Raw genomic sequence first — 24,772 nt, 5'->3', positions numbered from 1 at the left:
AATGACACAGCCTGAAGCAGGCGACAGCATGAGGAGACCACATAGTGGCTGAATGACACAGCCTGGGGTTTCTGGCAGCATGAGGAGAACATGTTGTGGCTAAATGACATAGCGTGGAGATGGCGGCAGCCTGAGGAGGCCATATAGTGGCTGAATTACAAAGCGTGGAGGTGGCGGCAGCATGAAGAGAACATATAGTTGCTGAATGACACAGCCTGGAGTTGGCAGCAGCATGAGAAGACCACCTTGTGGCTGAATGACACAGCCTGGAATTGGTAACAGCATATAGAGGTTGAATGACAGAGCCTGGAGTTTGTGGCAGCATGAGGAGAACATATAGTGGCTGAATGACACAGCCTGGAATTGGCAGCAGCATATAGTGGCTGAATGACACAGTGTGCAGGTGTCGGCAGCATGAGAACATATATTGGCTGAATGACAGCCTGGAGTTGGCGGCAGCAGGAGGAGAGCACATAGTGGCTGAATGACACAGCCTGGATTTAGCGGGCAGCATATAGTGGCTGATTGACACAGCCTGGAATTTGTGGCAGCATGAGGAGAACATGTAGTGCCTGAATAAGACAGCCTGGAGGTGGCGGCAGCATGAGCAGAACATGAAGTGGCTGAATGACACAGCCTGAAGTTGGCGGCAGCCTGATGAGATCAGATAGAGGCTGAATGAAACAGCCTGGAATTGGCAGCAACATATAGTGGCTGAATGACACAGTGTGCAGGTGACGGCAGCATGAGGAGAACATATAGTGACTGAATGACAGCCTGGAGTTGGCGGCAGCATGAGGAGACCATATAGTGGCTGAATGACACAACGTGAAGTTGGAGGCAGCATGAGGAGAACATATAGTGGCTGAATGACACAGCCTGGAGTTGGCGGCAGCATGAGGAGACCACAAAGTGGCTGAATGACACAGCCTGGAGTTGGCGGCAGCATATGGTGGCCGAATCACACAGCCTGGAGTTTGCGGCAGCATGAGGAGAACATATATTGGCTGAATGACACAGCCTGGAGTTGGCGGCAGCATGAGGAGACCATATGGTGGCAGAATGACACAGCGTGGAGGTGGCGGCAGCATGAAGAGACCATATATTGGCTGAGTGACAAAGCCTGGAGGTGGCGGCAGCATGAGGAGAACATTAAGTGGCTGAATGACACAGCCTGGAGTTGGCGGCAACCTGAGGAGACCAAATAGTGGAGAATGACACAGCCTGGAGTTGGCAGAAACATATGGCTTAATGACAGTGTGAGGGTGGTGGCCGCATGAAGAGAACATATAGTGGCTGAATAACAGCCTGGAGTTGGCGGCAGCATGAGGAGACCACACAGTGGCTGAATGACACAGCCTGGAGTTGGCGGCAGCATATGGTGGCTGAATGACACAGTCTGGAGTTGGCGGCAGCATGAGGAGACCATATAGTGGCTGAATGACACAGCCTGGAGTTGGTGGAAGAATGAGGAGACCATATAATGGCTGTTCTCCTCATGCTGCTGCCACCTCTACTCTGTGTCATTCAGTCATTATATTTTCTCCTGATTCTTCCACCAACTCCAGGCTGTGTCATTCAGCCACTTTATGGTCTCTTCATGCTGCTGACACCTCCACGCTGTGTCATTCAGCCACTACATGTTCTCCTCATGCTGCCGCCACCTCTACTCTGTGTCATTCATATAGTGGCTGAATGACACAGCCTGGAGTTTGCAGCAGCATGAGGAGAACATATAGTGGCTAGTGTTGAGCGGCATAGGCCATATTCGAATTCGCGAATATTCGCGAATATATGGACGAATATTCGTCATATATTCGCGGATATTCGCATATTCGTTATATTCTCGTTTTATTTTCGCATACGCGAACATTCGCGTATGCGAAAATTAACATGTGTGAAAATTAGTATACAGAAAATTCGCACATTCAAAGATTTGCATATGCGAACATTAGCATATACTAATTTTCGTATATGCGAATTTTTGCACGCCAGTCTCACACAGTAGTATTACAGCCTTCTTTACACCACACAAGCTGGAAGCAGAGAGGGGTGATCACTGTGATGTGTACTGTGAATAAAAAAAAAAAAAAAAGAATATTCGTAATTGCGAATATATAGCGCTATATTCGCGAAATTCGCGAATTCGCGAATATGCGATATTCGCGAATAATATTCGAATTGCGAATATTCGCGAGCAACACTAATAGTGGCTGAATGAGACAGCCTGGAGGTGGTGGAAGCATGAGGAGACCATAAAGTGGTTGAATGACACAGCCTGGAATTGGCAGCAGCATATAGTGGCTGAATGACACAGGATACAAGGATACAGGTGTCGGCAGCATGAGGAGAACATATAGTGGCTGAATGACAGCCTGGCGTTGGCGGCAGCAGGAGGAGACCACATAGTGCCTGAATGACACAGCCTGGATTTAGCAGGCAGCATATAGTGGCTGAATGACACAGCCTGGAGTTTGTGGCAGCATGAGGAGAACATATAGCGGCTGAATGAGACAGCCTGGAGGTGGTGGAAGCATGAGGAGACCATAAAGTGGTTGAATGACACAGCCTGGAGTTGGCGGCAGCCTGAGGAGACCACATAGTGGCTGAATGACACAGCCTAAAATTGGCAGCAGCATATAGTGGCTGAATGACACAGTGTGCAGGTATCGGCAGCATGAAAACATATAGTGGCTGAATGACAGCCTGGAGTTGGCGGCAGCAGGAGGAGAGCACATAGTGGCTGAATGACACAGCCTGGATTTAGCAGGCAGCATATAGTGGCTGAATGACACAGCCTGGAGTTTGTGGCAGCATGAGGAGAACATATAGTGCCTGAATAAGACAGCCTGGAGGTGGTGGAAGCGTGAGGAGACCATATAGTGGCTGGATGACACAACGTGGAGGTAGCAGCAGCATGAAGAGACCATATAGTGGTTAAATGACACAGCCTGGAGTTGGCAGAAGAAGGAGGAGACCATATAATGGCAGAACGACACAGTGTGGAGGTCACGGCAGCATGAGGAGAACATATAGTGGCTGAATGACACAACCTGGAGTTGGCGGCAGCATATAGTGGCTGAATGACACAGCCTGGAGTTTGCAGCAACATGAGGAGAACAAATAGTGGCTGAATGAGACAGCCTGGAGGTGGTAGAAGCATGAAGAGACCATATAGTAGCTGAATGACACAGCGTGGAGATGGCACCAGCATAAGGAGACCATATAGTGGCTGAATGACACAGCCTGGAATGGCAGAAGAATGAGGAGACCATATAATGGCTGAATGACACAGCCTGGAGTTGGAAGCAGCATATTGTGGTGGAATGACACAGCCTGGAGTTTGTGGCAGCATGAGGAGAATATATTGTGGCTGAACGACACAGCGTGGAGGTGGCGGCAGCATGAAAAGAACATTTTTAATTGCTGAATGACACAGCCTGGAGTAGGCGGCAGCATGAGGAGACTACAGAGTGGCTGAATGAAACAGCCTGGAGTTGGCGGCAGCATATAGTGGCTTAATGACACAGCTTAGAGTTTGAGGCAGCATGAGAAAAACATATAGTGGCTGAATGAGACAGATTGGAGGTGGTGGAAGCATGAGGAGACCATATAATGGCTGAATGACACAGCATGGCGGTGGCGGCAGAATGAGGAGAACATATAGTGGCTGAATGACACAGCCTGAAGCAGACGACAGCATGAGGAGACCACATAGTGGCTGAATGACACAGCCTGGGGTTTCTGGCAGCATGAGGAGAACATGTTGTGGCTAAATGACATAGCGTGGAGATGGCGGCAGCCTGAGGAGGCCATATAGTGGCTGAATTACAAAGCGTGGAGGTGGCGGCAGCATGAAGAGAACATATAGTTGCTGAATGACACAGCCTGGAGTTGGCAGCAGCATGAGAAGACCACCTTGTGGCTGAATGACACAGCCTGGAATTGGTGACAGCATATAGAGGTTGAATGACAGAGCCTGGAGTTTGTGGCAGCATGAGGAGAACATATAGTGGCTGAATGACACAGCCTGGAGTTGGGGGCAGCATAAGGAGACCGCATAGTGGCTGAATGACACAGCCTGGAGTTTGTGACAGCATGAGGAGAACATATAGTGGCTGAATGACACAGCCTGGAGTTGGGGGCAGCATAAGGAGACCGCATAGTGGCTGAATGACACAGCCTGGAGTTTGTGGCAGCATGAGGAGAACATATAGTGGCTGAATGACACATCCTGGAGATGGCGGAAGTATGAGGAGACCATATAGTTGCTGAATTACACAGCCTGGAGGTCGCAGAAGCATTAGAAGACCATGTAGTGGTTGAATGACACAGTGTGAAGATGGCAGCAGCATAAGGAGAAAATATAGTGTCTGAATGACACAGCCTGGAGTTGGCAGCAGCGTATAATGGCTGAATGACACAACCTGGAGTTTGCGCCAGCATGAGGAGAAAATATAGTGGTTGAATGAGACAGGCTGGAGGTGGTGGAAGCATGAAGAGACCATATAGTGGCTGAATGACATAGCATGGAGGTGGCGGCAGCATGAGGAGAAACATATAGTGGTTGAATGACACAGCCTGGAGTTGGTGACAGCATGAGGAGACCACATAGTGGCGGAATGTGGTATGCACTTATAAGGGGAGGACAATGTGCTCCACTATGCTTAATTTGTCTACAACACCAGCAGGTGTGTACTTTTGGCTTGCCTTTCACAGTTTCTAGGCCCATAAGACTTTAACAGGAACAAAATAGTACACCACTGAAATGTACGTATGTGGTATGCACTTATGAGGGGAGGACAATGTGCTTCAGTATGCTTAAAACAGTATTTGTGTACAATGCGCTCTACTACGCTTAATTTGTCTACAACACCAGCAGGTGTGTACTTTTGGCTGGCCTTTCACAGTTTCTAGGCCCATAAGACTTTAACAGGAACAAAATAGTACACCACTTAGATGTACGTATGTGGTATGCACTTATGGGGGAGGACAATGCGCTCTACTATGCTTAAAACAGTATTTGTCTACAACACCAGCCGGTTTGTACTTTTGTCTGGCCTTTCACAGTTTCTAGGCCCTTAAGACTTTAACAGGAACAAAATAGTACACCACTGAAATGTACGTATGTGGTATGTACTTATGAGGGGAGGACAATGTGCTTCAGTATGCTTAAAACAGTATCTGTGTACAACCCAAGCAGTAGACACCAGTGCTGCAGCACACAGTCCCTGTGTACTACACCCAAAATTGCACTCTCTCTCTCAATCTCAGTCCCTTCCCTATCAATGCTACTAGGCTGGATTGGGGTTTGAGGTGAATCGCTTCTGTAAAAAAGCTTTTCTGTGCAACACACAGTGCTCTCTGTCCCTCTTTCTGTGCAACAGAACGCAGATGTGACTGGGAGGTGAATCCCTGCTGGAAAAAAAAAATTCTGTGCAACACACACGCACTGTCTGTCCCTCTCTCTTTCTCTCTGCAATAAAAGGCTAAAGTGACTGGCCGCAAGATGGCTGACGATTATATAGGGCTGTGACATCACAGGGGTGGCTGGCTGCTGATAGGCTGCATGTGATTCTGGGTAATACCGCCTATCCATGTTCCCGCTTTCCCAGGATTCCTTGCCCCACGTCCTCACATGTGGATCACCATTTTAGTTGCCCTGGAGCCTTGACTGCACTAAATAGAGTTTATTTAAGCGATTTGCATGATCGAAACGTGGAGATATTTGCATTCGTTGCAAATCAAGTTTTTCCTGAAATTCGTAATGAATTCGGATTTGTCAGATTTGATTCGCTCATCCCTAGTAGTGTGTATTGAAACAAGATGTTAGTAATTTTGATATTAACTTAGCCTTGAAGCATACCTGTCATTTCAGGGGAATTTTCAGGATAATCTGCCCTATGTGTGTACATGAGGAGCAGCACTATTTCTGGCCATTTTATTACTTGTATATATTTTTTAAGAGATTTCTGTTCTGCAGGCTTCATCTATAATTTGCAGTTCTCACAGAGTTGGTGGGTGAAAACTGCTTTAAAACTATTTGAATACATTCTTAGGTGATCCAGGCAGTATTATACAAGACTTTAGAGATTTTACACACTGTTATACATGAATTTGAAAGGTTATTGAATTGCACATTTAGTTAGAACTTATTTGCAGCAAACTGAACCTTTTTGAAAAGTTCAGCGAGCTTGGTGTCCAGAACTTTTCAAAAGTACGCACAACTGTAATGTTAACTGATTTCTGCATATTCCCATAATTTGTTAAAAGACAGAGGTGTTATATGAAGCTACTGGGTACTTGTGGGTCTCCTGAGGTGCCAGGGTCAATGTGTGACTGCTACTTCTGCTTCCTCTATATTTATCCTCTATATCTATCCATTCCTTAAAGGGGTACTCCAGTCAAAAACTTTTTTTTTTTTTAAATCAACTGGTGCCAGAAAATTAAACAGATTTGTAAATTACTTCTATTTAAAAAATCTTCATCCTTCCAGTACTTATTAGCTGCTGAATACTACAGAGGAAATTCTTTTCTTTTTGGAACACAGAGCTCTCTGCTGAATCACGAGCACAGTGCTCTCTGTTGACATCTCTGTGAATTTTAGGAACTGTCCAGAACAGCATATGTTTGCTATGGGGATTTTCTCCTACTCTGGACAGTTCTTAAAATGGACAGAGGTGTCAGCAGAGAGCACTGTGCTCGTGATGTCAGCAAAGAACTCTGTGTTCCAAAAAGAAAATAATTTCCTCTGTAGTATTCAGCAGACAATAAGTACTGGAAGGATTAAGATTTTTTAATAGAATTAATTTACAAATCTGTTTAACTTTCTTTCACTAGTTGATTTAAAAAAAAAAAAAAAAAAAAAGTTTTCCACCGGAGTACCCCTTTAAAGCTGTTTTTATAGTTTTATTTTTGCCAGATGTTATTTGGTTACAACTAGTAAGACTACCTAGATCAGTGGATGTGCTTATAGATAGGAGTTCTGTAGTGAAACATAACTTAAGTTATAGATCACGAGGGTCCGACCATTGGGACCCCCTTGGTATCTTCTGAATGGGGCCCCGACAGTCTGCTGGAAGGGGGTATGCTGACAGATACATGGAATGGGCATGTCAGCTGCGGCTTCCTGCGGGAATCGAAACGGCCACTTTCGACAGACTGCCGGGGCCCCATTCAGGAGATCACGGGGGTCCTAGCAGTCAGACCACCCGTAATCTATAACTTATCCCCTGTCCTTTGGACACTGCACTACTCCTTTAACCTTTTAAACTAAATGTGTTTTTCCATATTTATCAGCCGAGTGCATGCTTACAATTAGTGTTATATGGTTCCTTGTACATGTTAGTATTCCAGAACACTCAGCATTGCCATTTTTCTGATTGAATACATTTTTGATAAATTCTTCATGTTGCCTATTAAGAATCTGTTCAAGCTAATGACCCTGATTTTGTTAATATTATGCATAGCAGAGGATATTCAGACAAGATTTTTTATCCTAATAACAATAGACTCTCATTTTGCACATTGTACAATAAAACATTGAAGGGGAACCCATCCAGTAAAAAAAAAAATGAATAAAGAACAACAAATCATTATTCACATTGCGATCATTTTTTTTAAACAAAATGATATGACTTTTTCTCTTACTGCTACGCTCAATGAATAGGTGGGCTTTTGGTGGAGGGGTGTAGTTTAGCACTAAGTGGGCATGGTCATCCCTGCTCGCCAAATTTAACACAGTTTGCTCTTCCTACCAAGCTAAACTGTAGTTAAAATCTCCGGCAGCTCTAAGCGGAGGGTGGCACATAAAATCAGCAAGCCTGTGTAGTGCTGGTCTTAATAAATTCCCCCCTAAGACCCCATTTCCATGGCAGAATTTCAGGCTGAAAGTTACATTCTGCAGGTAGCAGACGTCTGCAGAACTAGTTGGCGCTAGGACTGCTCAGAAATGAGCCGTCTCCATAGACGGCAATCCATTTTCGGGTGGAAAGTGTGGAATCGAATTTCTGCAGCAGATATTTCCAGACAAAATAGTTATATAAAACTCCCTGCCCAGGCAACCCCTTTAAAGTGACCTTTTATGCCAGTACTGCTATCCGCCATGAAATAACACTAAAACATATGACTACATAGGCTTTATAGCTATGAACAAATTTTTGTCAATCTTCGTTTTTTAATTGTTTATATATATATATATATATATATATATATATATATATCTTGTTCTTTTAAGTGTAATAGTTGTAAAAACCTCTATCAATCCAAGCACATGCAATGTTTGGTCTATATACTTATATATATATATATATATATATATATATATACATACATACATACATACATACATACACACACACCACAAGAGTGGAGGCAGCACAACCAGATGCAGTCCAAAAATGTATTGGGGGTGCAGGCAGGCAAAGTGCTCAGTCCCAATCGCAGACGATGAAAGTAGATCCAGGTAAAAATGTTCCTTGCAGCATGACCATAAAGTGCAAAGCAAAATTGGTTTATTTACCCATGTGAACAGTACAACGTTTCACCATGCTTTAGAATGGCAGCATGATGCTGCTGAAACGTTGTACTGTTCACATGGGTAAATAAACCAATTTTGCTTTGCACTTTATGGACATGCTGCAAGGATCATTTTTACCTGTATATACAGTACAGACCAAAAGTTTGGACACACCTCATTCAGAGTTTTCTTTATTTTCATGAGTATGAAAATTGTAGATTCACACTGAAGGCATCAAAACTATGAAGTAACACATGTGGAATTATATACATAACAAAAAAGTGTGAAACAACTGAAAATATGTCATGTTCTAGGTTCTTCAAAGTAGCCACCTATTGCTTTGATTACTGCTTTGCACACTCTTGGCATTCTCTTGTTGAGATTCCAGAGGTATTCACCTGAAATGGTTTTCACTTCACAGGTGTGCTGGTGTGGAGGAGGTGCTGGTGTGCTGGTGGTGGGGGTGTTTTGCTGGTGACACTGTTGGGGATTTATTCAAAATTGAAGGCATATTGAACCAGCATGGCTACCACAGCATCTTGCAGCGGCATGCTATTCCATCCGGTTTGCGTTTAGTTGGACCATCATTTATTTTTCAACAGGACAATGACCCCAAACACACCTCCAGGCTGTGTAAGGGCTATTTGACTAAGAAGGAGAGTGATTGGGTGCTGCGCCAGATGACCTGGCCTCCACAGTCACCGGACCTGAACCCAATCGAGATGGTTTGGGGTGAGCTGGATCGCAGAGTGAAGGAAAAAGGGCCAACAAGTGCTAAGCATTTCTGGGAACTCCTTCAAGACTGTTGGAAGACCATTTCAGGTGACTACCTCTTGAAGCTTATCAAGAGAATGCCAAGAGTGTGCAAAGCAGTAATCAAAGCAAAAGGTGGCTACTTTGAAGAACCTAGAATATGACATATTTTCAGTTGCTTCACACTTTTTTGTTATGTCTCTAATTCCACATGTGTTAATTCATAGTTTTGATGCCTTCAGTGTGAATCTACAATTTTCATAGTCATGAAAATAAAGAAAACTCTGAATGAGAAGGTGTTTCCAAACTTTTGGTCTGTACTGTATATTGAGTAAAAACTATTCCTTTACTTCTGCCGATTATCCGATTACTGAAAAACATTTACAAGGAAACCCATTCAGTAACTGCTCCTGGGCCTGCAGTGTTTGATAGACATTCACAACAGCTGTACGGTTGAGAGGAGAGCTAGTTCTTGCCTCAGAAAGAGCCTGGCCACAAGCATTAGAACAAGTGACAAGGTGTTAGTGTCTCTGCAGCTTCAGCTGTTCTAACGGCTTACACATTCACACAGCTGGATTTTCAGAAGAAGGGAATAAGGCTTTTACTTCTGGCAATTCGACCAATGGACTTGAAACTCCGCCATTTACCCTATGCTTCAGTTAAAATATAGCACCTGCTTTATAGGCAAATAATATGCCCTTCATTATTCCGTGACATGGAGTCCATATTTCTTCTGTTACTACATGAATTATAGATATGACTTTGCATTAATATTTTTGCATTAGGCTGAATCATATATTGTAAGGCTCTTTTCACATTGCACTTTTACAGTGCCTGGCTGGGGTAGGTATCAGGGGACTTCTGTATACATATGCCATATAGTTTATATTAGGTGTCACTTGGCATCCATCATTCATAGACTTCCATGTTAAAAAAAAAAAAAAAAACATAATGGTTTTGTGCAGTATATAATGTCAGAATTAGAAGTAATGTCAGAAGTAAATATGTTTACTAGTGATGAGCGGCATTGCACACATTCGAATTTGCAATATTTTGCGAATATATAGACAAATATTCATCATATATTCGCGAATTTCGCGTATTCGTTATATTCGCATATGTGAATATTCGCATATTCGTGTGTTGGAGGAAGAAAACAGTGAGGGGGTGGGCAACTTTACTATTGGTTGCTAGGGATGTTGTTGATAACCTGTGACAAGTGTATTTGCATCATTCTAATTGGCCCACAAGTGAAAAGAAGGAATATGCGAATATTCACATATGCGAATATTCGCACATGCGAATTTGCGTACATGCAAATATGCGCATATGTGGGGAAAAAAGGGAATATTCTCAATTTCGAATATATAGCGAATATATTCGCAATATTTGCAAATTTGCGATAAAAATTTGAAATGTGAATATTCGCGCCCAACACTAACGTTCACCTATGTTGGCTGTCATGATGTATCAGTACTTTGAATAACATAAACTATCACTTAAATTGTATGACAATTGTATAGTCATCACAATACGTATTCCTACATTGTTTTGTTGTATTTCGTATATCTTAAAAACCTAATAAAAATTAGTTGAAAAGCAGTATATAACTTTGCCATATGCATTTGGAGATTTTCTGACACATACAATTAACATTTGAAAAGAGTCTAAGCTGGAAACAATTCTCTTTGATCAGCTCTGTATATTGCCATTTGTTTTAGTAGCACAAGGGTTGTCCATGGGCCTTTAACAAATGTGAAAAACTGAATTGAGACATGCGTCAAACTCATACAGTAGCCCCAACAAGAAGTAAAGTGACGTATAGTAAGTATACATCAATATACAGCCTGCCATCTGTCCAGGATATGTAACCTTTAGATTCTGTGCAGAAACTCCTGATGTAAGCCTAGAATGTAAAATTATCAGAGACCTGGATCACAAAGATCTGGAACACTGTATACAGTCTTTTTCTATACAAACACACCCAAAAGAAACACCTAAACTGCCCCATAGCATTTTTCTGCTGGAAAAACGCAGCAGCCAGATGTTAGCAGAAAGTCAATAGGGAACTGCAATGTAGAAGGAAGTATACATCGGAGCAATCACCTCAGACGCCAGAACCGTAGTGCTGCAAAAAGTTTTTATTTCTTTTTGTCCAGTTGGATACAGTGGCAGGGAGGAGGAGATGTAAACCTGCGGGTGGGCTACACCGATTGTCAACGGTCCGTTATCGCGCCTTAGCGCTTCGTCAGGCCCCTAGGGGCCTGACGAAGCACTAAGGTGCGATAACGGAACGTAGCCCATCAGTGTAGCCCACCCGCAGGATTACATCTCCTCCTCCCTATCCAACTAGACAGAAAGAAATAAAAACTTTTTGCAGCACTACGGTTCTGGCGTCTGAGGTGAGTGCTCCGATGTATACTTCCTTCTACATTGCAATAAGATTTGTAAATTACTTCTATTAAAAAATCTTTAACCTTCCAGTAGTTATTGGCAGCTGTATGCTACAGAGATAATTCTTTCTTTTTGAATTTCTTTTTTGTCTTGTCCACAGTGATTTCTGCTGACACCTGATGCCCGTATCAGGAACTGGCCAGAGTAGAAGAAAATCCCCATAACAAATCTATGCTGCTCTGGACAGTTCCTGACACAGACAGAGGTATCAGCAGAGAGCACTATGGACAAGACAAAAAAAAATAAAAAAGAAAAGAATTTCCTCTGTAGCGTACAGCTAATAAGTACTGAAAGGATTGAGATTTTTAAATAAAAGTAATTTACAAACCTGTTTAACTTTCTGGCACCAGTCCATTTAGAAAAAAAAAGGTTTCCACCGGAGTACCCCTTTTACTCCTGCTGCTGAGCAGCGCAAGGTAACTCTTTGTGGGGTATACAGTATATCCAGCCATCTATAGATGGCTGGATATACTGTATACAGTAGCCAGACAGCTACTTATCAACCTTGCTCCTGGTTTGGTGGAGCCCAGCCCCTAGTGATGACCTCATTAGAGGCAGAGCTACAGCCCAGGACCAGAGTCGAGAGTATGGGTCTGTTCTAATTAAGAGGTTTTTTTATGATGTAAACCATGTAATAAAAAGAGAAAAAAAAGAGGCAGAGTGCCACATAGGGTAATAAAGTACTATGCGATATAAAATGCACAACAAACAACTGATATAGCCGCTCACCTGAGGGGGTTGTGGGCAGCCACAACTCCATGCATGACAATCAATCCTACTACAGGGAGACCGTGTATCTAATGGAACAACTGCATAGCCGAGTCACTGTCGGTATACCGCACACAGGCCGTGTAAGGGGTCAAAAGTCCATATAAACTTGATAGAAAATGTTCCCACGACTGTGTCTCAAGGCATTTAACCCCTTAAGGACCCCTTTTTCACCTTTTTCACGCAATTCTGACCACTGTCACTTTAAACATTAATAACTCTGGAATGCTTTTACTTATCATACTGATTCCGAGATTGTTTTTTTGTGACATATTCTACTTTAACAAAGTGGTAAATTTTTGTGGGAAATTGCATCCTTTCTTGGTGAAAAATCCCCAAATTTGATGAAAAAAATGAAAATTTTGCATTTTTCTAACTTTGAAGCTCTCTGCTTGTAAGGAAAATGGATATTCAAAATAAAAAAAATTTGGGTTCACATATGCAATATGTCTACTTTATGTTTGCATCATAAAATTTATGAGTTTTTACTTTTGGAAGACACAAGAGGGCTTCAAAGTTCAGCAGCAATTTTCTAATTTTTCACAAAATTTCACAAACTCCCTATTTTTCATGGACCAGTTCAGGTTTGAAGTGGATTTGAAGGGCCTTCATATTAGAAATACCCCATAAATGACCCCATTATAAAAACTGCACCCCCAAAAGTATTCAAAATGATATTCAGTAAGTGTTTTAACCCTTTAGGTGTTTCACAGGAATAGCAGCAAAGTGAAGGAGAAAATTCAAAATCTTCATTTTTTACACTCGCCTGTTCTTGTAGACCCAATTTTTGAATTTTTGTAAGGGGTAAAAAGGAGAAAATTTTTACTGGTATTTGAAACCGAATTTCTCTCGAGTAAGCACATACCTCATATGTCTATGTTAATTGTTCGGCGGGCGCAGTAGAGGGCTCAGAAGGGAAGGAGCGACAAATGGTTTTTGGGGGGCATGTCACTTTTAGGAAGCCCCTATGGTGCCAGAACAGCAAAAAAAAAACACATGGCATACCATTTTGGAAACTAGACCCCTCGGGGAACATAAAAAGGGGTAAAGTGAACCTTAATACCCCATAGGTGATTCACGACTTTTGCATATGTAAAAAAAAAGAATTTTTTTTTACCTAAAATGCTTGGTTTCCCAAAAAATTTACATTTTTAAAAAGGGTAATAGCAGAAAATACCCCCCAAAATTTGAAGCCCAATTACTCCCGATTTAGAAAACACCCCATATGGGGGTGAAAAGTGCTCTGCTGGCGCACTACAGGTCTCAGAAGAGAAGGAGTCACATTTGACGTTTTGGAAGCAAATTTTGCTCTGGGGGCATGCCGCATTTAGGAAGCCCCTATGGTGCCAGAATAGCAAAAAAAAAAAACCACATGGCATACTAATTTGGAAACTAGACCCCTCGGGGAACGTAACAAGGGGTAATGTGAACCTTAATACCCCACAGGTGTTTCCCGACTTTTGCATATGCAAAAAAAAAATAAAATTTTTTTACCTAAAATGCTTGGTTTCCCAAAAATTTTACATTTTTTAAAAGGGTAATAGCAGAAAATACCCCCCAAAATTTGTAACACAATTTCTCCCGAGTACGGCGATACCCCATATGTGGCCCTAAACTGTTGCCTTGAAATACGACAGGGCTCCAAATTGATTGACATCCAGCTGTTGCAAAACTACAACTCCCAGCATGGACTGATAGACCGTACATGCTGGGAGTTGTAGTTATGCAACAGCTGGAGGCATGCTACTTTGGCTGGGGATGCTGGGGATTGTAGTTTTGCAACAGCTGGAGACACACTGGTTTGCTACTTAACTCAGTGTTTCACAACCAGTGTGCCTTCAGCAGATGCACCACTACAACTCCCAGCATGCACTTTAGCTGATTGTGCAAGCTTGGAGTTTTAGTTATACAACAGCTGAAGGTACACTTTTCCATAGAAAAAATGTGCCTCCAGTTGTTGCAAAACTATAAGTCCCAGCATGCCCATAAGGAAATGCTGGGAGTTGTGGTGGTCTGCCTCCTGCTGTTGCATAACTACAGCTCCCGTCATGCCCTTTTTGCACGCTGGGATCTGTTGCCAAGCAACAGCAGGAGGCTGTCAATCACCTCCAACTGCTGCTCCACGCCGCCGCACACAGGTAGAGTGTTTTTGGGAAAGTGTTTTTGTAACATTCAATTTTTCATTGTTTCGTGTTTTTTTTTTTTTTATAACTTACATTTAAAAATTTTTAGTAGTGAAAGATGGCTAGGGAGGGCCTGGGGAAATGCTGGGGAGGGCCAATAATAAAAGTCCTTGCCCACCCTCGTAATGTCAGGCTGTTGTTGCTTGTTTATTTAATTTTTTTTTCATTAATTAATTAATTTATTAATGAAAAGCGCCATAGCTAAAACACAACCAAACTTATAAACAAATGTGCATGTATTAAAACACACTGGGGGAGATTCTCAAAAACTACTGTAATTTCAGTTCTAGTGATATTATTTACACCTTTTTTTTTCCCCTCACATTTTCAAAGGTCTTTATTGCTGTATTGAAAATATGAAAATATGTGAAAATTCATTTTCGCGCCCCTTTTTTAAAATTTTTTGCGCCCAATTTTTTTTATTGTTGCAGCCATAATGGATTTTTTTGCCCCCAAATTGCTGAGTTTTTTGCGCCAAATTTTCATCCCAGAAAATTCTGTTGGAAACATCTCACGGAATATTCCATGGTTACTAGTGCCCAGACAAGCGATAACTGTATAAATAAAACATTTCTGAGCTTAAATGTGAGTGCAGGTGCAGTGACCAAGAAAAAAAATATATACCGTATTTATCGGGGTATACCACGCACCGGCCTATAACACGCACCCTCATTTTACTAAGGATATTTGGGTAAAAAAAGTTTTTTACCCAAATATTCATGGTAAAATGAGGGTGCGTGTGTGCGCGTGTATACCCCGATACACCCCCAGGAAAGGCAGGGGGAGAGAGGCCATCGCTGCCCGCTTCTCTCCCCCTGCCTTTCCTGGGGTCTAGAGCCCTGTTGCCGGCCCTTCTCTCCCCCTGGCTGTCGGCGCCGCTTCTCTCCCCCTGGCTATCGGCGCCGGCAATGGGGCGCCGGCACCGATAGTCAGGGGGACAGAACGGGCAGCGGCGCTGATAGCCAGGGGGAGAGAAGGGCCGGCAGCAGCGCTCTAGACCCCAGGAAAGGCAGGGGGAGAGAAGCGGGCAGCGACGGCCTCTCTCCCCCTGCCTTTCCTGGGGGTGTATCGGCGTATAACACGCACACAGACTTTAGGCTAAAAATTTTAGCCTAAAAAGTGCGTGCTATACGCCGATAAATACGGTATATATATTTTTTTTTTTATAACATTTTTCAATAATAATTTTTTTTTTATAATTACTTAAACAATACGTTTTCCCAAAAAAGCAAAGAAAAAAAAATCCCATAAAACTACAACCATTCCTGTGATTTCTACACTATCAAAAAGCAGGTGCGAAATTTTTTATGTAAACTGGACTCTCACCCATTTGAAAATATCATTTAAAACAGACAATATACGTGGACACACCCACTTATACAAAATTGACGTGAACAGTGTAAACCGAGGCACAAAGCTCTTTGAAAATGTGGTCGATACTTTGAGAATCTCCCCCACTATTGCCATAAAAACTACATCTAATTAAAGGAAGACTGCCACTAAACTCCCCCCCCACCCCACTAACCAGAGGTACTGGCTGGTAGTGCGGGGGACGCTGGTCAATATGCTGCCTACCATGCCCGGATCCGTCACGCCGTTCGCCCGTTATCTCCATTATTCTTGATATGCAAATGATCTAACTGGCACAGGCAGGGTTACAAGGCTCCATCTGGCACTGTGACGTCAGCGCCTGAGTCCGTTTTCGGGTGTACACAGGACGTGGCACCTGCGCAATGGAGTCCTGTACTGAGCGGGGAGGAGGGGGAGAGACATAGGGAGGGGATGAATATTCACAAACCGAACAGTGCTGCGGACGAGCAGCGCTGACATCACAGTGCCAGATGGAGCCTTGTAACCCCGCCCGTGCCAGTTAGATAATTTGCATATCAAGAATAATGAAGATAATGGGCGAACGGCAGGACAGATCCGGGCATGAAAGGCAGCATATTGATGAGCATCCCTGCACTACCAGCCAGTACCTCTGGTTAGTGCGGGGGGGGGGGTTTAGTGACAGTTTTCCTTTAAGACACAAAAACACATTTTTTTCCCCCCATAATTTTTATGGCTACTATGAAGTGCCATGCATGTTATGTGGTTTTCATTGCATTTTTTCTATTCATTACATTTTTGTTATGCATTTGTTCTGTCATCACGTCCTATAGAAAAGCCTGTAAGAACAATTGTCAAAAAGGCCATACCCTCTGTATGTATGCTTTGGGAAAAAATGCTAAGGGCACAGAAAAGGGAAAAAACAATGCCACAAACAATAGCATTGTTTATAGTGCATTTCATATTTCACTTCTGGCTTTCAGCTAACATCTGGCTACAGTGTGTTTGGACAGAAAATGCACAGACAAATGCCAGGAAAAAAATTATAAAAAAAGTGGCACGTGTCCAGAAAATCCTATGTATGAAAACACTCATGCACACACACATTGTTTTTTTACGAAGATAAGAAGAAAACTGGATGGCACTCACACATACAGAAAGCTTATTCTTTTTTGCAAAACAGTCCAGTCACAGATACAGGTTTGGTCGACGGGCCGTTTCACGCTTCGTAGAACTTACTCGACCTCTGCGCTAGGAAGACTGAAACGGCCTGTCGACCAAACCTGTATCTGTGACTGGACTGTTTTTGGAATAAAGATAAAGCTTGCTACATATGTGAGTGCCATCCAGTTTTCTACTTCTCTTCATATTTTCATTGTGGATTCTAAAGGATTGTGCACTAAGTCACAGCAGCATGTGGGATTATTAATGTAGTCAGCTGCAGTTTACACCTATGCTTCCAGTAGGCAGCAGTGCCAATTTCACTATCTGTATGCATTATTTTTTACACCATCATTAAAAACTTTTTAATAAATGGCATGAATTTAAGTTTTATTTATTTATTTATTTAAATTTTTTGTTCTTTTTAAATGCATTTTTTTCTGTGGAATTTCACAAGCTGAGATTCATTTTTTTTTCTTTTCATTTTTTCTGGCATGTGGTGAAATACCAATTTTTCACCCTGTGGACATTTTTTACTGCCTTCAGGGTACCACTTCACGGGTCAGATGCAGGGCGCCCGGCCCATGGAGTGTAAGGAGACAAGTAGCAATGCATAGCATCACTACTAACCTTCACTGACGGTTCAGAATAAATTGGTGCATAGCGCACCGATGTATACTGTCCCTGCTGTTACTGGGACTGAGCGGTGCCCGTAGCTATGCAGCCAAAAGCTGTCTAGGAATAATGGGGGCTGTGGTTTAGCAAAACCTGCAGGCTCTCTATTGCCAGAAAAGGGGTTTGTTCACATTATACATTTTTAACATGCCATTTTAAAATAAAAAGGCATGCTTAAATGCATAATGTAAACAGCTATATATAGAAACATAATGACAAGAGATGAGCGAATCGAATCTGATGAATCCGAATTCATTACGAATTTCCTGAAAAATTTGATTTTTAACGAATCCGAATATCGCCGTGATTCGATAAAATGAATCGCTTCATTAAACTCCATTTAGTGCGGTCCAGGCTCCAGGGCATCTAAAATAGTGGCTCCACATGTGAGGATATGGGGCAAGGAACTCTGGGAAGGAGGGTAGGTGGGATCACACTGAATCACATGCAGCATGCAGCCTATCAGCAGCCAGCCCTATGATGTCACAGCCCTATATAATCGGCAGCTATTGCTGCAGCCAGGCACTTCAGCATTATATTGCAGAGAGAGAGCAGTGTGTGTGTGTTTCACAGAAAAAAAAGCTTTATAGCAGTGATTCACCACAGGCCCAAATCACTGCAGAAAAGCACTGAAAGGGAAGGGAGAGAGAGAGAAAGTACACTTTTGGGTGTACTACACAGCGACTCTGTACTGCTTTACTAGGGTATACAACCACGCTAATAGCTAATTAGCAGTTAGGGTGAGCCCTAGCTATAGTCACCTGCTTTTAGTGCCTAATACAGGTTGCAAAGTTGCGCGTACTGTCCTCTTATAAGTGTAACCTGTGCGTCCATCGGTGGGGTACGATTTTTTTCCTGTTAAACTAATTTTGGGCCTGTTACTGTGAAAGGCCAGCCAAAGCTTCACACTTAATTTTGTAGCCTAATACAGTTTTAAGCATAGTGGAGCGTATTGTCCTCCTCTCATAAGCGTAAAATGTATGTACACCTACGTGGTGTACAATTTTGTTCTTGTTAAAGTCATAAGGGCCCAGTTGCTCTGAAAGGCCAGCCAAAACTACACCTGCTTTTGTAGCTTAATACAGTTGTAAGCGTAGTGGAGCATATTGTCGTCCTCTCATAAGTGTAACATATACGCACTCAGCTGGAGTAAAGTATATCAGGCAGAGGTCGCAACAGACTAGGGGCGCGTGGCAGCAGGAGTCGCAGCGAGAGGCCTGAGTTCCCGATATCAGCTGGCGGCCATGTCTTGACCAGAAACCCATCTGCTATTATTGATTGGTTGACTTGGTCATCCACATCATCCCAAGTGACATCTGACACCCCCAGTCAACAGTCGGTGGGCTCCTCAGACACAACCCTCAGTTGGCATGGCCCGGGAGCAGTCCCTGTCCTCCCACAGAAGTATCATATGCTGTGGGTTCAGCTCAACTATTTAGTGAGGACAATCTACTAGAGGACAGTCAGCAACTGCTGCCCAGCCAAGTGGTTGAGTGGAAATTGCATATTTTTTTTTTTCAAAATGTATCGGTTAATAGCAGAGATGCGGATACAGCGCTCGCATATCTGCACTATACTCCGGCCGGCCAGTGATGTGAATAGAACATCACTCATTCTCATCACTCATATTTTCCGCCCAGAGTGGGGATTGGCCGGATGGTTGCAGCCAATCCCCGCTCTCAGAGGGAAATATGAATTAGTGATGTTCTATTAACATCACTGGCCGGAGTATAGTGCAGAGATGCGGAGCACAGGAGAAAGCTGCTCCATGTCTGCAATAGATAAGACGATCGCATCGGGTGTCAGGAGTGACACCTGCTGTCATCAGTCCTTAACTGCAGGTACTACTACTCCCATAATGGAGCACACTCTGCTCCATGCTGGAAGCTGTAGTACCTGCATTAATAGACAGATCGCAGCGAGTGTAACTTCTGACACCTGTTTCGATCTGTCTATTAATGCAGGTACTACAGCTCCCAGCATTGAGCAGAGTGTGCTCCATGTTGGGAGCAGTAGTACCTGGGAGCAGTAGTACTCCTGACACCCGCTGTGATCCTCCTGTATAATGTATAGATGTGGCTGGACGCTCTTCTATGGTCCTCTGCACTAATGTATATATACACCTATTCATATTTCCCGCAGAGAGTTGTGATTGGCTGCAACACTCTGGCCAATCACAGCTCTGCGGGAAATATGAATAGGTGTATATTTGCGGCAGTGCAGGGGACCATAGAAGAGCGGCCGGCCGCATCTATAAATTATACAGAAGGATCGCAACAAACCTGGGGCGATCTGTCAATTAGTACAGGTAGTACTACTCCCATCATGGGACAGTGTGTTCCATGCTGGGAGTAGTAGTACTACCTAAAAAATTAAAAAAAAATAAAGAAAAAAACATGAAACACACACACAAAATTTTTATTTTTGTCAGCTAAATTTTTAGTTCCCTGTCAGCACACACAAATTGATCCCAGTTTAAAAATTAATAAAAACTTCGTTATAAAAAGGATAAATTTCATTAAATACAATTTTTTCCATCACTACTGTATCTTTTTTATTATTTTTTTTTTAATGGTACCTTACAAAATTTTATTAAAAATGGTATCTCCATCACTTTTTTGGATCCAAAAAAGAATAGAAACCGACTGCAAAAACGCTAAAGTTAAAACCCACATGGGGTCTTTATTGGCGTTTTTTTACTCTCATAGACTTTTATGGGAGAAAAATGCCACCATTTCAGGGAAAAAAATGCCATAGGCTCAACATGCTGCAATTTTGCAAACCCACCGAGGAGCTGAAAAAGAGTGAAAAAACTGCAAAAAGATTTAAAAAAAAAAATGCCAAACTGAAAAACGCAAAGTCGAAAAAGAGTTTCGCATTTTTTTTCATTTATTTACAGCTAACATCTGGCCACAACGTTTTTTGCCCGAAAAAAAATGCAATGTGGCAGAATTGGCGTTCAACCCCCCCCCCCCCAAAAAAATAAGTAAAAAATTGTGGAATCCCAGCCTGGAGTCTGGTTGAATAGTTAATTGGTCTTTCTTTTCCTCCTCCCAGTTAAGGGGGTTGTGCGCTGCCCATCGGTTCGGAGCTCCGCTCCCAGCGTCCGGAAGTTCATTACTCTGAACGCTGTGTGCGGGCTTCCGTGTTTGCGGCTGCCGGGCGTGACGTCTCGCCCGCCCCTTTGTGACGTCACGCCCGCCCCCTCTACCAAAGTCTATGGGAAGTCTATACGTCACGAGGGGGCGGGCGAGACGTCACGAAGGGGCCGGGCGCTGTGAGCGGAGCTCAGAACTGCAGGGCAGTGCACAACCCCTTTAAAGGTGAAACCAAGATCCAGTATTAGAATGATTTAAAATTTTAAAAACTTATCCACTCTGCATTATTTTTTTCCTCAAAATTTGCTTTTTTTTTTTTTTTTTTAAACATGCTTTTTCCCAAGATAATGTACAAACAACAAATAGAGAGTAGAGGATAACAAAAAAACAGAACAACACCATCCAAGGGAAACAATCACCAGGTCCAGGGATCTCAAGACGGAAAAATTCTGCAAAAACGTTGCAATACCGGATGTTAAACTGTGCCACATAAAAACAGAATGAACAAGACAAAGACATGATAAAGCATGTGGAAAAAACTAGAACTTGAATGGAAAATAGATCTTAATTCACTTTATATGTTTTCGGAGCAGCAGCTTCTTACTGTTTTCAATGAGATTCAGCTGTACCATTGTTGACATTGACATTTTACCATGAAAATTCTGGATCCCAGACTCCGCCTAAAGAATTAACATTTTCCTTCCTTGGCAGAATCTACTCAGAAATGCATTGCCATCTATGGAGAAGACACATGTCCAAGTGGTCTTAGCGCTGACTTGTTCTGATGCAGACTGCTGCCCATGGAATCTCTGTCCGGAATATCTCTTTGTGAAGAATATGTAGTGTTAATGAGCCCTTATATAGGTTGAGATATTACCTGATGCCAGGCACAACACATCTCGACATGGACCCATTAGTCCAGCAAAAAGAAAAACTCCTGCCAGCAATTAGCTCAACACTGACTTAACCTTTCACCTGCTGTGCATATCACTTTATCTCGAAGACACAATCTGTCCATATGTTACCTAGGAGACCATTTATTTGAAGGGCCACATTTAATACTTTACTTTCCCTAGCACTCAGGTATAAATGAGCAAAATCAAATGTTCGCCAGGGGTCTTGGAGGCCAGATGACCACAGTAGCTTTCATATTAAAGAGGTTGTCTTGACCTCTATGGTACCATATTATTGTAGTATTCTCTCCTTGATGTATTGTACAGCTTTCATATTTTTGTTATTGTCATTTCAGGATAAAAATTTTCCAGTAAGAAGATACCGTATATACTCGAGTATAAGCCGAGTTTTTCAGCACAGTTTTTCGTGCTGAAAACACCCCCCTCGGCTTATACTCGAGTGAACTCTCCGCCCTCAGTGGTCTTCAACCTGCGGACCTCCAGATGTTTCAAAACTACAACTCCCGGCATGCCCGGACAGCCATCGGCTGTCCGGGCATGCCGGGAGTTGTAGTTTTGAAACATCTGGAGGTCCGCAGGTTGAAGACCACTGCGGCCTTCGTTATCATCCAGTCCCCCCCCCTTTTGTTTTTTACTCACCTCCGCTCAGCGGGAAGTTAGGGTGAGCTGGTCCAGACCATCTGTGCTGCAGGGACTGTCCGGTGGGGAGGGATAGTCGTTCCGGCCTGTCCATCTTCACCGGGGGACAGGGGGATGATGAAAGGCGGTGATAATGAAGGGGGGATGATGAAGGGGGGGATGATGACAGGGTAATGATGAAGGGGGGATGATGACAGGGTAATGATGAAGGGGGGGATGATGACAGGTGTTGATGATGAAGGATGGATGATGACAGGGTGATGATGATGAGGGTGTTAATGACGGGTCTGGATGATGACAGGGGGGGATGATGTATTTCCCACCCTAGGCTTATAGTCGAGTCAATAACTTTTCCTGGGTTTTTGGGGTGAAATTAGGGGCCTCGGCTTATATTCGGGTCAGCTTATACTCCAGTGTATACGGTAGTACAGTAAATTAAAGCCGGTGTAGACAGACACATTGATTGCCGTAGCAGTCGTGATCTGAAGCATGTGTACAATACTGAGCACAATTTTTATCGTATATCAATATACTTCTAAAGAAGAAAACTAATGAAAGAATTTACAGTAAACTACTGTGATATAAAAAGAAGTAAATACAGGTCAGACCATTCTTTTGTTTGGGTGAAATATTATATCCCATGTTCATAATAAGTTTTTTTTTAACCATGGTACATTATACTTCTGGTTAAGATATTCATTAGAAAACAGGAATGAACTGCCAACATAATGTATATGGGAAAAAAAAAGTAAAACCCATGAGAACAAAAAGTAGTTGAATACACCCACATTGTATTTCAGTAATACGCTGAAACTCACCTTGTGTTTACTTTAATAACGTGATTGTATAACGCTAAATGGGCTAATTTGAACTAATGTGGGAGTGGGCCACAATGATTGTAGCTTTCTATTAGCTCAAGCTGACAAAGAAAGCTCATTTTCCCATTAGCTGCTGGCAGGGGCTACTAGCTATTTACACAACATCTCGGGCCACTGTGCTATGTAATCACTAACATGCTTTTACATCTCCCTCTATTGTCACTTGGTTAGGCTTTGTCCAGACATTACAAAACTTTATTACCTTTCTTCACAATTTTATGCTGTTTGAAGACATGAAAGGCTCAGGACATTTTAAAGGGTCCTGACTCACATTAAAGCTAAAGCATTTTGTATAGTGCATTGTAAAGGTTTCCAAATCTAGGCTGAAGCCTAAGACCAGTTACAATGACCATCATTTAGATGCATTTTTGCATCTGCATTATGGAAGCAAGTAAGTGTTGACCGGTGGTCTAATGATCTGAACTGAAATATAACATTGGCGATACATTTCATACTACTGTTCCCAGCATGCACAGCCACTGAAAAACCTTAAAGGAGAACTCTAGCCAAAAGAAATGACCTTTCTATAGCTACGCATGTTAGGCTTGTTTAAAACACGGCAGTTTTCTAATAGCCGTTTTAACCTGTTATTAATAACGGCCGTTATTTTATGACGGAAGATAGTAACGGGAGAAATAGTACATGCACTATTTCTCCTGTTACTATCTTCCGTCACAAAATAACGTCCGTTATTAATAACAGGTTAAAACGGCTATTAGAAAAATCCCATAGACTATAATGGGATTTTCTAACGGCCGTATAGGATTTTGTAACTGTCGTTTTTATAGCTGATTTTCAGATGGAACTTTGTATGAATCTTTAAAACGGAGTAATTTTGTAGTGTAAAAGGTGCCTTAAAGATATATAAGTTTGTAATATACAAGTGTTATCTTTGCTGAGTACATACCTTGTTTCTCTCAGCTTTTCCTACAGGCAGAAAGTCCAGTAGTTCTTATCACACATGATTACTGCCATCCAAATGTAGACCACACATCACACTCCCTTCTCCTCAGCTTAGAGAGCTGATTTTCAGTATGCCGTGTGTAATTGTCCCTGATTGACTGAGGCACACACACCTCCCTCATCTAATGTATATCTGGATATCTCCTTTAAATCCACCCAGTCCCTGTTACTTTTTCTGCTTTTCCTGGCTCTGCTGGTAGAGTGCACATGCTTGTAGAGCCTCACATAATTAAACGTGTCATTGGCCAATTATCATCTAATTTCAGGCAGCTTAAACTGCTCCATCATGGCTGAGCCAAGGTTTTTTTGTCAAGTGTTGTCTGTTACTCTGAAAGGTAGAATGCTTTCAGGTTTGGTTATTAGACTGGTTGTTTGTAATACACAAGTCCATTTGCATCTGTATCACGCTCTCTTAAAACTGGTCTTAGGGTGGTTTCAT

The 24,772-nt window shown here is 42.6% G+C and overlaps 1 long non-coding RNA gene across 1 annotated transcript in view; it reads right to left on the bottom strand.

Annotated features, from left to right (window-relative positions):
• LOC130362223 (uncharacterized) overlaps positions 1-24,412 on the bottom strand; it is a 41,994-nt gene extending 17,582 nt beyond the window's left edge. Inside the window, exons 1-2 of the long non-coding RNA XR_008891326.1 lie at positions 24,278-24,412; positions 21,359-21,419 (exon numbers count right to left, since the gene is read on the bottom strand). This is a non-coding gene — a long non-coding RNA (uncharacterized LOC130362223). The remainder of the gene's footprint in view (positions 1-21,358; positions 21,420-24,277) is intronic.
• Between the last annotated feature and the right edge of the window lie 360 nt (positions 24,413-24,772).

The sequence above is a fragment of the Hyla sarda genome, chromosome 3, assembly GCF_029499605.1.
Source record: "Hyla sarda isolate aHylSar1 chromosome 3, aHylSar1.hap1, whole genome shotgun sequence".
Lineage (NCBI taxonomy): Eukaryota > Metazoa > Chordata > Amphibia > Anura > Hylidae > Hyla > Hyla sarda.
Note: the sequence above shows the minus strand (reverse complement) of the source record. Positions and strands in the feature narration are given on the sequence as shown.